At 36.9% G+C, this 12,377-nt stretch overlaps 2 long non-coding RNA genes across 2 annotated transcripts; both read right to left on the bottom strand.

The window, feature by feature from the left end:
• Positions 1-6,418: 6,418 nt before the first annotated feature.
• Positions 6,419-6,750, bottom strand: LOC146703396 (uncharacterized). Its single transcript, XR_014922096.1, has 2 exons — positions 6,690-6,750; positions 6,419-6,584 (listed from the first exon to the last, which is right to left on the bottom strand). It is a non-coding gene; the product is annotated as an uncharacterized LOC146703396 (long non-coding RNA).
• Positions 6,751-10,537: 3,787 nt separating this feature from the next.
• Positions 10,538-12,377, bottom strand: LOC146703397 (uncharacterized). The gene is made up of 2 exons (XR_014922097.1): positions 12,107-12,377; positions 10,538-12,015 (listed from the first exon to the last, which is right to left on the bottom strand). It is a non-coding gene; the product is annotated as an uncharacterized LOC146703397 (long non-coding RNA).

Below are 12,377 nucleotides of genomic sequence, written 5' to 3' on the forward strand. Positions count from 1 at the left end.
CATTTTTGGAGGAAATTTTTATTTTTACTGTACTCATTTTTTTTTTTTTTTTTTTTTTTTGGAAATCATAAAAATGTTCAGATACAGAAATGTGTTATCAGTGTTTATTTTCTGGTGAGCTCATCCTGTAACATCTGGTGTTTTTCCTGCAACTTTATAAAAGTTGTTAATAAGACCTGAAGGAGGTATCAGCAGTATTACTGGGAAAAAAACAGGCTTGAGGAAAGTTATTTAAAAATTTCCTATTAAATTATTTTTTCTTTGGAATTGTTTTTAAAGAGTTGGTAAGTAGACTAATACTTATATAGCACTTTCTATGTTTGAACGCTCATGGTGCTTTATAGTACAAGCCTTATTCACAAAGTTAAAATCGTTTTTAATAATTCATAGACATTCCATCGGATCTGTTGGGAGGAACTAAGCCTTCAGTATCTTGGCCAGGGATTGAACCACCAACCTCTCAGTTACATGACAACTTGCTCCACAGCCACCCTGTTGGGTTAATAATAATTAAATGAATGGTAACTTTTGACTACACTACCAGTCAAAAGTTTGGACCTTCTCATCTAATGTCTTTTTATTTATTACTACTTTCTACATTGTGGATTCATACTGAAGCCATCAAATATATGAAGCACGATGTATGGAATTATGTAGCAAACCCACTTTGAGATCCCTCAAAGCCACCATTTGGCCTTCTCTCAGTGTGCTTCGTGTAGTCTCCTGAAATGGTTTTCACTTCACAGATGTGCCTTGTCAGGGTTCAGTTGTGGAATTTCTTGCCTTCTTAATGGGATTGGGACCATTAGTTGTGTTGTGTAGAAGTCAGGTTGGTACACAGCTGATAACTGTTAAAATTCATATGACAAGAACCAGAGTCCATTATTACTTTAAAAACTGAAGGTCAGTTAGTCTGGAAAATTGCAAAAACTTTGAACTGTGGGAATTGCCTTTTATAGTCAAATAGCTGCTAAGAAACCATTACTAAGGACAAGTAAAAAGCAGGTGAGACCAAGAAACACAATGAATGGACATTAGATCAGTGGAAATCTTTGGTCTGATAAGTCCAAATTTGAGGTCTTTGGTTCCACCTGCTGTGTCTTTGTGCAATGCAGAAATGATGAACAAATGGTCTCTACATGCCTAGTTCACACTGTGAAGCATGGAGGAGGAGGTGTTATGGTGTGTTGGAAGACACACTGAACAAGCATGGCTACCACAGCATCTTGCAGCAACATGCCATCCAGTTTGCATTTAGTTGGACCATCATTTATTTTTCAACAGGACAATGACCCCAAACACACCTGCAGGCTGTGCAAGGGCTATTTGACCAAGAAGGAAAGTGATGGAGTGCTGCGCCAGATAGCCTGGCCTCCACAATCACCTAACCTAAACCCAGTCGAGATGGTTTGGGATGAGATGGGAAAACAAGGTGAAGGCAAAAGGACCAACAAGTGCTCTGCATCTCTGGGAACTCCATCAAGACTGTTGGAAAACCATTTCAGGTGAATACCTCATTAAATTCATCGAGAGAATTCCACGAGTGTGCAAAACAAGGGTGGCAATTTCGAACAATCTAAAATATAAAACATGTTTTGAATTATTTCACACTTTTTATGTTTACTACATAATTCAGTGTGTTCACTCGTATTTTGATGCTTTCAGTGAGAATAAACAATGTAAATAGTCGTGAAAATAAAGAAAAACCATTAGATAATATGTGTGATGATGTTTCTGAACACTCAGTGTCACGGGAGCCTGGAGGCTAATGTAAGAACTACGACCCAAAAGCCGATTCAAGCACAGGGGAAAGTGATGAGATTTCAACTAGATTTATTTGCTTAAACACAGGAATTAATGGCAACACAGTGGAGGTGGGGTGCCCCCGGCCTCTCGGCCTAGGGCTCGGTCACTCAGGCGCAGCTGGGGGCCGGCGGAGCTCACAGGCGCGTCACTGCAACTCCCCCTGACTTCTGCTCCGCGGCTGCTGAGTGAGCCCTCATCTGGGACTCTCCTCAGCTCTTACTGGAACAGTGGCGCGGCTGCCCCTCTGTTGGTCTTCCATGGTCTCTTGTGTTCTGGGGGCCTCTGGATGTCTGGAGTTTTGATCTCCTCCATACCCGCTTCACACCCTGGAGGACGGGGCTGTGGCCCCCCCACACTCCCTAGCAGATCATTACATGGAGAAACCTTTGGAATGCAAGCATGCTGATCCACACAGGTATGCACACATGGGTATTCACAGACACGGACTAAAGCTTTCTTGGCTGCTGCCTCAAAGCACACTGTGCGCTGTCTATCTTGCGTGCTGCACAATATCGTTTATTATTTAGTAAATATTGATATCTATGACTAGCTAGTTTATTGTGATGGTGCTTTGTTTTCTCTATTATTATGTTGCTCTTTGTTGTTTGCTGTCTCCTCTGTTTGTTTTTTTTTGTTTGTTTTTTTTTTTTTTTTTTTCTCCATACAGGTGACCCAGGAGTTCTTTTTTTTTTTCTCTCTCTTCCCCCCCCTTCTCACCGTCTCTTCTCCTCTTTGGTTTTCTTTCTTTCTCTCCCCCTCTCTCTCTCATTCATTCCCCCTGTCCTATTTATTAAAAAAAAAAAAAAAAAAAAAAAAAAAAAATGACAAAGGATGAACTGAAGCTCTGCCATCACGTAATGTCGCATACTGCTGTTTCTGATGTCATTTAAAAAAGAAAAAAAAAAAAAAAAAAAAAAGGAATTAATGGCAACACAAAGGCGGGATTCCTGGCGTAAAGGTGATCTAGACAAAACTGTGGGAGGAAGGAGGTTAGAGATGATGCAGGGGACGCTAGACTGGTCTTGGGGTGTGGAGTGTAAACTGCTCTGGGGGAGGTGAACGCCCAGCTGAGCTCCTAGAGTGGTGAGTGAGTAGGTTGAAGTGATGAATGATGCACCCATGAGCAGTGAAGTGTGCGTGATAAACGGGGACATTGCCGTGGAGACCAGAGTCCAGGAGCAACTAGAAGCACAGAGTAGATCAAGTAAACACGAGATTTTAACGAGCATGAAACAAGGAGAACTGTTATCAACGTGAGGTTAGCTGATGAAATGACAAAGGAGAGAAGATGATGCTTACCTAAAATATGTCTCCTGATTGCTTGGGGATCAAGAATAGGTGAACTGAGCAGGTGGCATGATGAGGGCTCTGCCCCAGGACTGATATGAGATGAACACAGGGTGGGCATGGAAAAAACACTGGACTTCACCTGGACCATGACCAGTGTTGGGCAAGTTAGTTTGAAAAAGTAATTAATTATAGTTACTAGTTACTTCTTCAAAAAAGTAACTGAGTTAGTAACTGAGTTACAGGATTCTAAAAGTAATTAATTACTTGAAAAGTAACTATTGTGTTACTTTAAAAAAAGTTTAACCCTCTGGGGTCCAGTTGTTATGTACAGTTATGTTTTCATTTTGACATACTGTATGTTATATTTTTTTACTGTAACAACCACAAACATGTTTAATGGATCATATTTCACAACTTTAAATGCAAATATAAATGGCCAATTTTAAAATCATATGCACAAGTTTTGCAAACAACAAAGTTATTTGCAGCCATTTACCTTTTACCCCTTTTTCAATAAGATGCCACACAAATTTTTTGTGCCACTCCAAAAATTTCTGTCCACTATAAAGGAGAACATCACAGCCTGATACCTGCAGGTCTGACAGCAGCAGGTGTATCACTCCTGTTTCTACCTGGAGACAGCAGTCGCCTCATTGTTCTGACACACAACACAAAACTATCCACAACACTACACACTAACTACACAAGACAACACATTAACTACACACTCCAAACACACTAAACGTCACAAATCTCAAAACTCGCTCTCTCTCTTTTTCTGCTGTCTTTCTCTTACTCTCTCACTGTCACTCCTAAAACTTCCCCTCTTCCTAAACATCCAAATGCAATGTTGCCATATCATTTTTTGATTGGTTGACATTTACATTTTACATGTACATTTTCCACCAACATGAAAGGGCTGTTTTTTGCTTTGTTTTTTAATTTTTTGGTCATAAGCAGAGAGTGCTTGCTAGCACTGTCCTTAGACAGTGAACGTCACAAAACGTTTGAGGAAAAAACGCCGCATATATATTGTTTATCATGACTCTGGTTTTACGTGGCCTATCAACACAATTTAAAAACTGGTATATATCACCTTGTTGCTTTGTCATCTTAAAGCGGTAATGTGGTTGACTTACCACAAATACTTTATTCTTCCTCAGTCAAACAGCAGCACTCATGCGATTGTTAAATCCTGCTAAAGACTACTACTGCCAAAGAAGAATGGATTGGAATTTAAAAAAATAAATATCCTAACCTTAATTACTGCGGGAGAATAATGAATGATGCTCATAATGAGTAAAAAGTAAACTCAGTGCATTTTTTGGACAGAGATTCACTTTTAATGTGTATGTATAATATAATATATATATACATAAAAAATGCACTCCAAAATAGAAGAGTCCTTGAAATGTACAAAATATTATTAAAAAATTGAGACACCTTGGCCTCTGGTACAATGTATACAATGTATGAAAAGATCTTTACTGCAGATACTTCTATGGCTCTGCAGATTTTTTCTTTTATTTTAACCTCACCTTGAGGTTGGCAAATCTGTCTATCACATTTTGGTGGTCAAGTCTCTCATGCATCTCTTTCTCAACTGACATCACAGCCAGGTGCTGGAGTCTGCTTTGACCCATGGTCCTTCTCAGCCAGGTATGGAGCTGATGAAAGACACTAAAAGACCTTTCACAGCTACAGCTGCTAACTGGGTTTGTTAGGTCAACCTGAATAACATTTTCACAGTGTGGGGAAGATCTGATTATCCAGAAGATTGTACAATGTTAACATATCTGAAATGGCACCAGCCTCACTCTTGAGCTTCAAAAATTTTTTGGCAACCATGACTTCCTCTGACTGAAGTTCAGTATGGTGATGCAGTGCCAGGGCTGACAACCCAGTTTGTTTTGCAGATTCTGTATAGCAGCTTTAATATAGGGAGAACACAACTTCCAGATTGTACGAGTAAAATTAGTTGTTTTTGTTGTTCTTTTTCTTTGCCAGTTTAACAGTTTGTGTTGTGCCTGTTAGTACTCCCTGTCTGTTTTCTTACCTGGTTCTTCCTGAACTTGTACTTTCCCCTCTTTCCTCTCTCCCTCTTTGGACTGACAATCATACACAAATAGATTGTATTCAATTAGATTAAAAAAAATACTATTAAGAGCACTAATAAAAAGTCCTCTTTCAGTGTACTTTCAACCAAAAGGCAAATAACCAAACCACATGCACATCTAATAAAGGATATAAATATTGAAACACTGATCCAACATTATCCTTTATTGACGGATCATTTGATCTTACACTTTTACCTGAATGTGGCTCCTAGATAGAAATAGTAATTAGATTACTCGTTACTGAAAAAAGTAACCCCGTTACTTGTAACGCCGTTATTCCCATCACTGACCATGACACTCAGGTTGGTACTTACATAGCACCTTTTTAGTCAGTTGAGCATTCAAAACACTTTCATGCTACAAGATTCAATCACTCAGTCACACATACATGCATTCAGAGATTTTTTTTCTATTACTGAGTGTTCATCAAACAATTTCACAAAATAATTTCTTAGTGTTAAAGTCATGAATAATCAAATTTTATTGATTTCTTTCAGTACATAAGACCTTTTATCTCCGTGGTTACACACACACACATATATATAATGTTTCCTCTTGCAGGACTGTTGAATGCTGGTGGTGTGACATTATCTTAATTTGAGCAGCTAAAGACTCTAAATCTCAGTAACTGTGAAAAACTGATGTTCTGAAAGACAGTGTGCTGCAGTCCTGCTAGAATCAAGACACCATAAATTTTATGTTTGTAATCATAACATATTTACTTTTCCTGACACCAGTCTAAAACATATGTATGTAATGAATAACAGAATTTAAAGAGAATAAAGAAGTATTGCAAATCAGAATAAAATATCCAGTATAATCACTTATTAAGAGTTCAAATACCCATATTGATTTCTCCCCATCTAATGTACCCAAATAACAGAAAACTGAGGCTCTGTCTTTCCCTGCTTTTTTAAATTTTATTTAGACTGTTTTTGTTTGTCCTGTTTCAGAATCAGGTTCTTCAACTTTCAATTGCTCCAATGTTTTCCACACCTGTTCTTATCTTCTCCTATTTGCGCTTCGTTTAATTGTGTCAAACCTGTTCTCAAATGCATCAAGGATTTCTTCTTTACCTTGAATCAAAATCTTTCCACTGTCAAATATAGACACAGTGCCTCCATCACAGAGCTCAAGTTTGAGTTTCTTGTTTATTTCCATTCGAATAGCGTTGGATTGAGGGTAAGCTTCTTCTATTGCAGCCCTGTAGTGTGCTCCAGAGTTGGTGAAGAAAATGAGGTTACATCTTATACCAGTTTGTTTTCTGTCTTCATAGAGAACTTCTGGGTTTCCCATCAGAGTTTCTTCTCTGAATCCATTCCTTACCTCACCCTCCATTACTTCAGGGTAGTCAAAACGACGAGCTGGCATCTATGAAACATAGAATTATTATTATTATACGCAATTTAATGTTCCACTGATAAACTACATAACAAATTCAGCACTTATAAATGTGATGTGGTGATATACATTTACCTTCAATGTTTCTTGTTCGTCATAAATCGAGATGTACTCAACTTCCAGGTGAAAAGGTGTATTTTCCTTACACAGCACTTGCAGTAGTCGGTTCAGACTCCGAGTTCCTGTAAGTCTAAAATTGATTGATTCTGTTCTTAAGCTGAGAAGAAAGAAGCTTTTAATAAATGATGTTTTTGCTATTAAGACCTTCTTAAATACATCTAATCTCATAGACACGTTTCTATTTTACCCTTTAATCCTTGAACAACAATAAATAAAGACAATTGTCTCCACTGCTCTCCTAAGGTGTGGTGGCTGTACTCTGCGTATAAAATGTCCGTCTTCTTTTCAGATTTTTTTTTTACATATCTCAAAAAGCAATAGAAAAAGTCAGGAATGTGGTTTTCACACAGGGGTACACCGTGATGCCGGTAAAGCAGTTTCAGAGTCTCCAGAGTCTCCGGGTTGTTGTTTGTCAGTACGCCACCATAGCATCTTTTACTTACACTTCAAAAATCTGCATTTGAAGAATTTGCCTGTGCTAATTCAGAATATTATTTAATTATATTCTTTGTATTCATTCAAACTCTTCTGGCGAAGGGTGCTGGACATAGCACCCCCAAACTTAGGAGAACGAGAAAACAACCACAATAAAAACAACAAGCTCGTCATATTCCAAAAAGCGCATCTGAAGAGCATAAACTCATTCACTTTATATACAAGCACCAAATATCTAATTTGTCAGTTTGTAGTTCCAGTAGGCTGTTAGTGGAGTGGATGGTTATCTTCAGTTATTTGATCATTATGCCAGAATCTCTTAAATTCTGGCATAATGATCAAATTTAAGAGAAAGTGTCCTTTCTCACTGTTCCTCTTCCCCTCTGTTTTTCTTTTCCTTCCTCTCTTTCTTTCTCCCTTTCCTATCCCCCAGCCATGTCTGTCACGTCTGTAACAACTGCAAATAAAATAAAATTAAAAAAATAAATAAAATAAAATAATAACAACAAAGGTCAGTCAAATGGACCAATACGGCAAGGCCGTGATGATCCACTTCGTAAAGTAAATCCGTTGGGTATCTTTGTTGGCCTTCAGACAACAACTTTGATGGCTAAAGAACCAAATGGGACTGGTTAAAAAAAAAATGAAAAAAATAACTGCACTTAGTCCCTGTTATTCTGCTATAATTATTGCTGTATCACTGACTGTCAAGACCCTGTCAGTTGCCAATCCCACTTGGATCATTTTATATCCACATAAAAAATCTGCCTGCATTAAAAACACAACAATACAAGCCAATTTTATTACAACATTTAGAACAACAATACAAAATACATTTTTTATGGTTCTGCTCACCCTGCCTGCCCTGCTGACTTTCAACTTCTTAATTCTGATGTACCTATTTGAAACCTGAGAAATAATCAGTAGCTAATGAGTAACAAAAAAAAAAAAGACGTGTAAGCTACCTGTAATACCTACCTGTAATTATTATTTCACCAGGTTTTAAAAAGTCGTAAATATTGAGGAGGTAAAATTATTAACAAGATGATGGACCTCTGTTGGAGTAGCGTTCAGGTAGCTGCATTGCTCTATGTTGTTGCAGGGCATTGAAGATGATAACAGTGGGTGAATTATATATTATTATATTCTTAAACTTAGTTACAGCACTTTCAAAAAGACATCTACTGTGATGATGTCTACTTCCCACTGCTGTGTAATCAATTATTGTAAATTTAAATATTATCAGGAAATGACCAGACAAGAGAGGCTTTTCAGGAAACATTGCTAAATGTTTAGTTTCTATTTGACAGGTAAAAACAAGATCTAGAGTGTGATTCAAGAGGCAGGTGGTGTCACAATACGGCTGTGTGCAGGCAAGAGTAGGACCCAAACGCAAACTCGCAGAGACAAAAAGTAAACTCAAAAAACACAGCTTTATTGCTGGCGTGGAGTGGGACACGAAAAACAATACAAAACTAAACTGGGAAAACTAAAGCACAAGGAGCCACAGGGAAAAATCACACAGCTATGAGGGAGACATAATGTGGATTGCACAACACTGGTCACTACATTCTTCATTTCCGGTTAATACTTGTACAGCTGCTGTTATTGTGTATATATTTATTTATATTTCTTCATACATTCTTATATAGTTCTATATTGTGTATTTTGTTGTACAGTTATTTTATTTTCAACTTTAATTTATATATTTTATCTTATTCTTTCCCAGTTAAATTTACCCTTCATTCTAATTTGTGTTGTACAGTTATTTCATTTTTAACCTTAATTTATATTTTATTCCTTCCTAGTTAAATTTACCCTTTTTAATTTTTCATATTTATTTCCTATCTTATTCATAGCCTTTTCCTTTTTTGTTTTCTTTAGGTCACGAGCAGTTGTCCAAGCATTTCACTACATATCGTACTGTGTATGACTGTGTACGTGACAAATAAAATTTGAATTTGAATTTGAATTTGAATTTGAGGACGCAACACTGACAAAGAGAAACATGGGGCTTAAATACACTGAGGGATAACGAGGGGGAATGAGCCACAGGAGGAGAGCACAGCTGGGAGTAATTAGGCAGGACGAGACAAGGGAAGCAAAACTAGAAACATTAACATAGGACAGACTGTGAAAGTAAAACAGGAAACACACTAACGGAACTCAAGACATGTAAACTTAACAGACTGGGGAGACAGAACATAGGGACCTGAAACATGGAACAGAAAGGCACAGTAGACACAACATGAACATAACAACGGGAAACATAATGAAACGCAAACATGACAACATATGAAACACAGACATGAAGCACATGAAAGACAAGGGAGACTTAACAGGGGTTGGATACACAAGGGGAATCTAATAAACAAATGAACTTAGATAACCTAATGAACAAAATAAACTCAAACTTAAAACGCTGGGTCAAAAGACCCAGGATCATGACAGGTGGGTTCTTTTACATTTTGAGTCTAATAAAAGAGACAATTCTGATGATTGTGCAATGGTACTTCTAAACATGTATTCCATGAACAGTTTATCAAAACGTTGTTTTATCTATATCTGTATATCTTTATGTGATTTATACCAAAATTCAATATTTATGCCTTTCATATTTTTTGTATCTAGAAATCTTAAATTGTATAGTAACTTCCATCCATTCATTCTCCTCCGCTTATTTATGTCACGGTCGCAGAGCCTATACCGGCTATCATAGGGTAAAAGTCGTCTGTCTGTCTGTCTGTCTGTCTTCCCTGTGGCTCTGAGTTTTTTCCTTTTTTTCCTGAGCCCCAAGGATCAGATGATCTTTCATGAACAGGACTTGGTGATAGTGGGAGGAAAACTAACAGGAAGAGTCCTTTAGCAAAACAGACTATCTGGTGTGATTGGTGGGAGGAGAGAGAAAGAAAGAGGAAAGAGAGAGAGCAAAGGACAAAAAGCCTGACAAGACAACAACCTGCATGAGACAGAAGACAAATGTCAGTGACTTGCAGTAGTGGCTGATCATCAAGAGGGAAAAGGAATGGAGAAGAAATGCTGAGTGCATCATGGGAAGTTCCCTGAGCCCATTACAGTATAACTGACTGAGCACAACCTATAAGCTTTACTCAAAAGGAAAGTTTGAAGCCTAATCTTAAAAGTAGAGAGTGTCTGTGTCAGGAATGTAAACACAGGAGAGTTCATCTTACTTAGACTGTGTAACCAAATCCAAAAAGGCTCTATGACCTACAATGAATTTAATAACCTTTGTTTTATAACAGTATGTGTTAAACATTGATTTGATATTCATTCTGCTTTATTAGAGCCATTAATAGATGTAATACTTATTTAAAAGTTTTAAACAAAGGGAATGTCCACAGGTTAGACTTTTGTATGCATGATATTTTATTTATACAACTTAGCAAAAGCAAAGCAAAATCAATAAAATATAAAATAATATCCCATGTTTTATCTTAACCTAACTGATCTGCAGGACATGTACCTGAACGCTGATGCTGTGACATTATCTTAATTTGAGTGGCTGAAGATTAAATCTCATTCATCTCTGTGGAAAACTGACCTTCAGATATGAGACGGACCTCAGTGGGTACAAAACTATAATTCTTCAAACCTACAGACTGAAAGAGATTCATATTTGTAATATGAAATATGATATAAAAAACAATGATACATCAAATGAACAGCAGAATTTAGAAGAGAATAAAGATTATACAGGTATTGAAAATCAGGCTAAAATATCTACTAATTTTTAAACACAAGAAACGAAAACTTTAATATTCACTTATTAATGTCCGTATTGTTTCTGCTGTTTCCTGCTTTTTCTTATTTGTATCACATTTTATTTAGACTGTTTCTGTTTGTCCTGATCTTCTGTTTCAGAATCAGGTTCTTTGACTTTCAATTGCTCCAATGTTTTCCGCACCTGTTCTTATCTTCTGCTGTTTACCCTTTGTTTAATTGTGTCAAACCTGTTCTCGAATGTATCAAGGATTTCTTCTGTACCTTGAATCACAATGATTCCACTGTCAAATATAGACACAGTGCCTCCATCAGAGAGCTCAAGTTTGAGTTTGTTGTCCATTCGAATAGCGTTGGATTGAGGGTAAGCTTCTTCTATTGCAGCCCTGTAGTGTGCTCCAGATTTGGTGAAGAAAATGAGGTTGCATCTTATACCAGTTTGTTTTCTGTAATATGTTATGCATCATTGTAAAACAATACATATATAATAATATATCTAACAAACGGCAGGATTTAAAAGAGAATAAAGATTATAAAAATATTGCAAGTCAGACTTAAATATCTAATAATTTTTAAACACAAGGAGCAAAAACTTTAATATTCACTTACTAATAGTTCAAATGTCCATATTGTTTCTGCTGTTTCCTGTTTTTTTCTTGTTGTATCACATTTCATTTAGACTGTTTCTGTTTGTCTCGTCCTTCTGTTTCAGAATCAGATTCTTCAACTTTCATTTGCTGTAATGTTTTCATCATCTGTTCTTCTTTTCTTGTGTCTACATGTTGTTTCATTTTGTTAAACATTTTCTCAAATGCATCAAGGTTTTCTTCTGTACCTTGAATCTAAATCTTTCCACTGGGAAATATGGACACAGAAAGTTCAAGTTTGAGTTTGTTGTCCATTTGAATATCCTTCAATGCTTCTTCTATTGCAGCCCTGTAGTGTGTTCCAGAGTGGGTGAAGAAAATGAGGTTACATCTTATACCAGTTTGATATGTGTCTTCATAGAGAATCTCTGCGTTTTTCCCATCAGAGTTTCACGTTTGAATATTTTCTTTTCCTCATCGTCCATTCCTTTAGGTTAGTCGAAACGACGAGCTGTCACCTAAAAAACATAAAACAATTATTATTTTTATGCTGATAAACTATTTAATAAATTCAGCACTTATAGATGTGATGTGGTGATATAAATTTACCTTCGATGAAGTAATCAAAAGCTTTTATAATAAGTAAAGACAATTGTCTCCGCTGTGGCAGCACAGATGTAAATCCTTCCAAATGTCTTCTGTGCTCTGAGTGTACAATGTCCGTCTTCTTTTCAGATCTTTTAAATATCTCAAAAAGTGACAGAAAAAGGCAGGAATGTGTTACCCACACAGGGGTCAATCAGTCTCTTGTATAGTTTTTCCAGAGACTCTGGAGTCTCTCCAGTTTTTGGGCTGTTTTTGTTATTACAGTTTGACACAC

Source organism: Copadichromis virginalis, linkage group LG8 (assembly GCF_057382275.1).
Source record: "Copadichromis virginalis isolate Kocher_CV1m ecotype Utaka linkage group LG8, C_Virginalis_male_GT1.1, whole genome shotgun sequence".
Taxonomy (NCBI): domain Eukaryota; kingdom Metazoa; phylum Chordata; class Actinopteri; order Cichliformes; family Cichlidae; genus Copadichromis; species Copadichromis virginalis.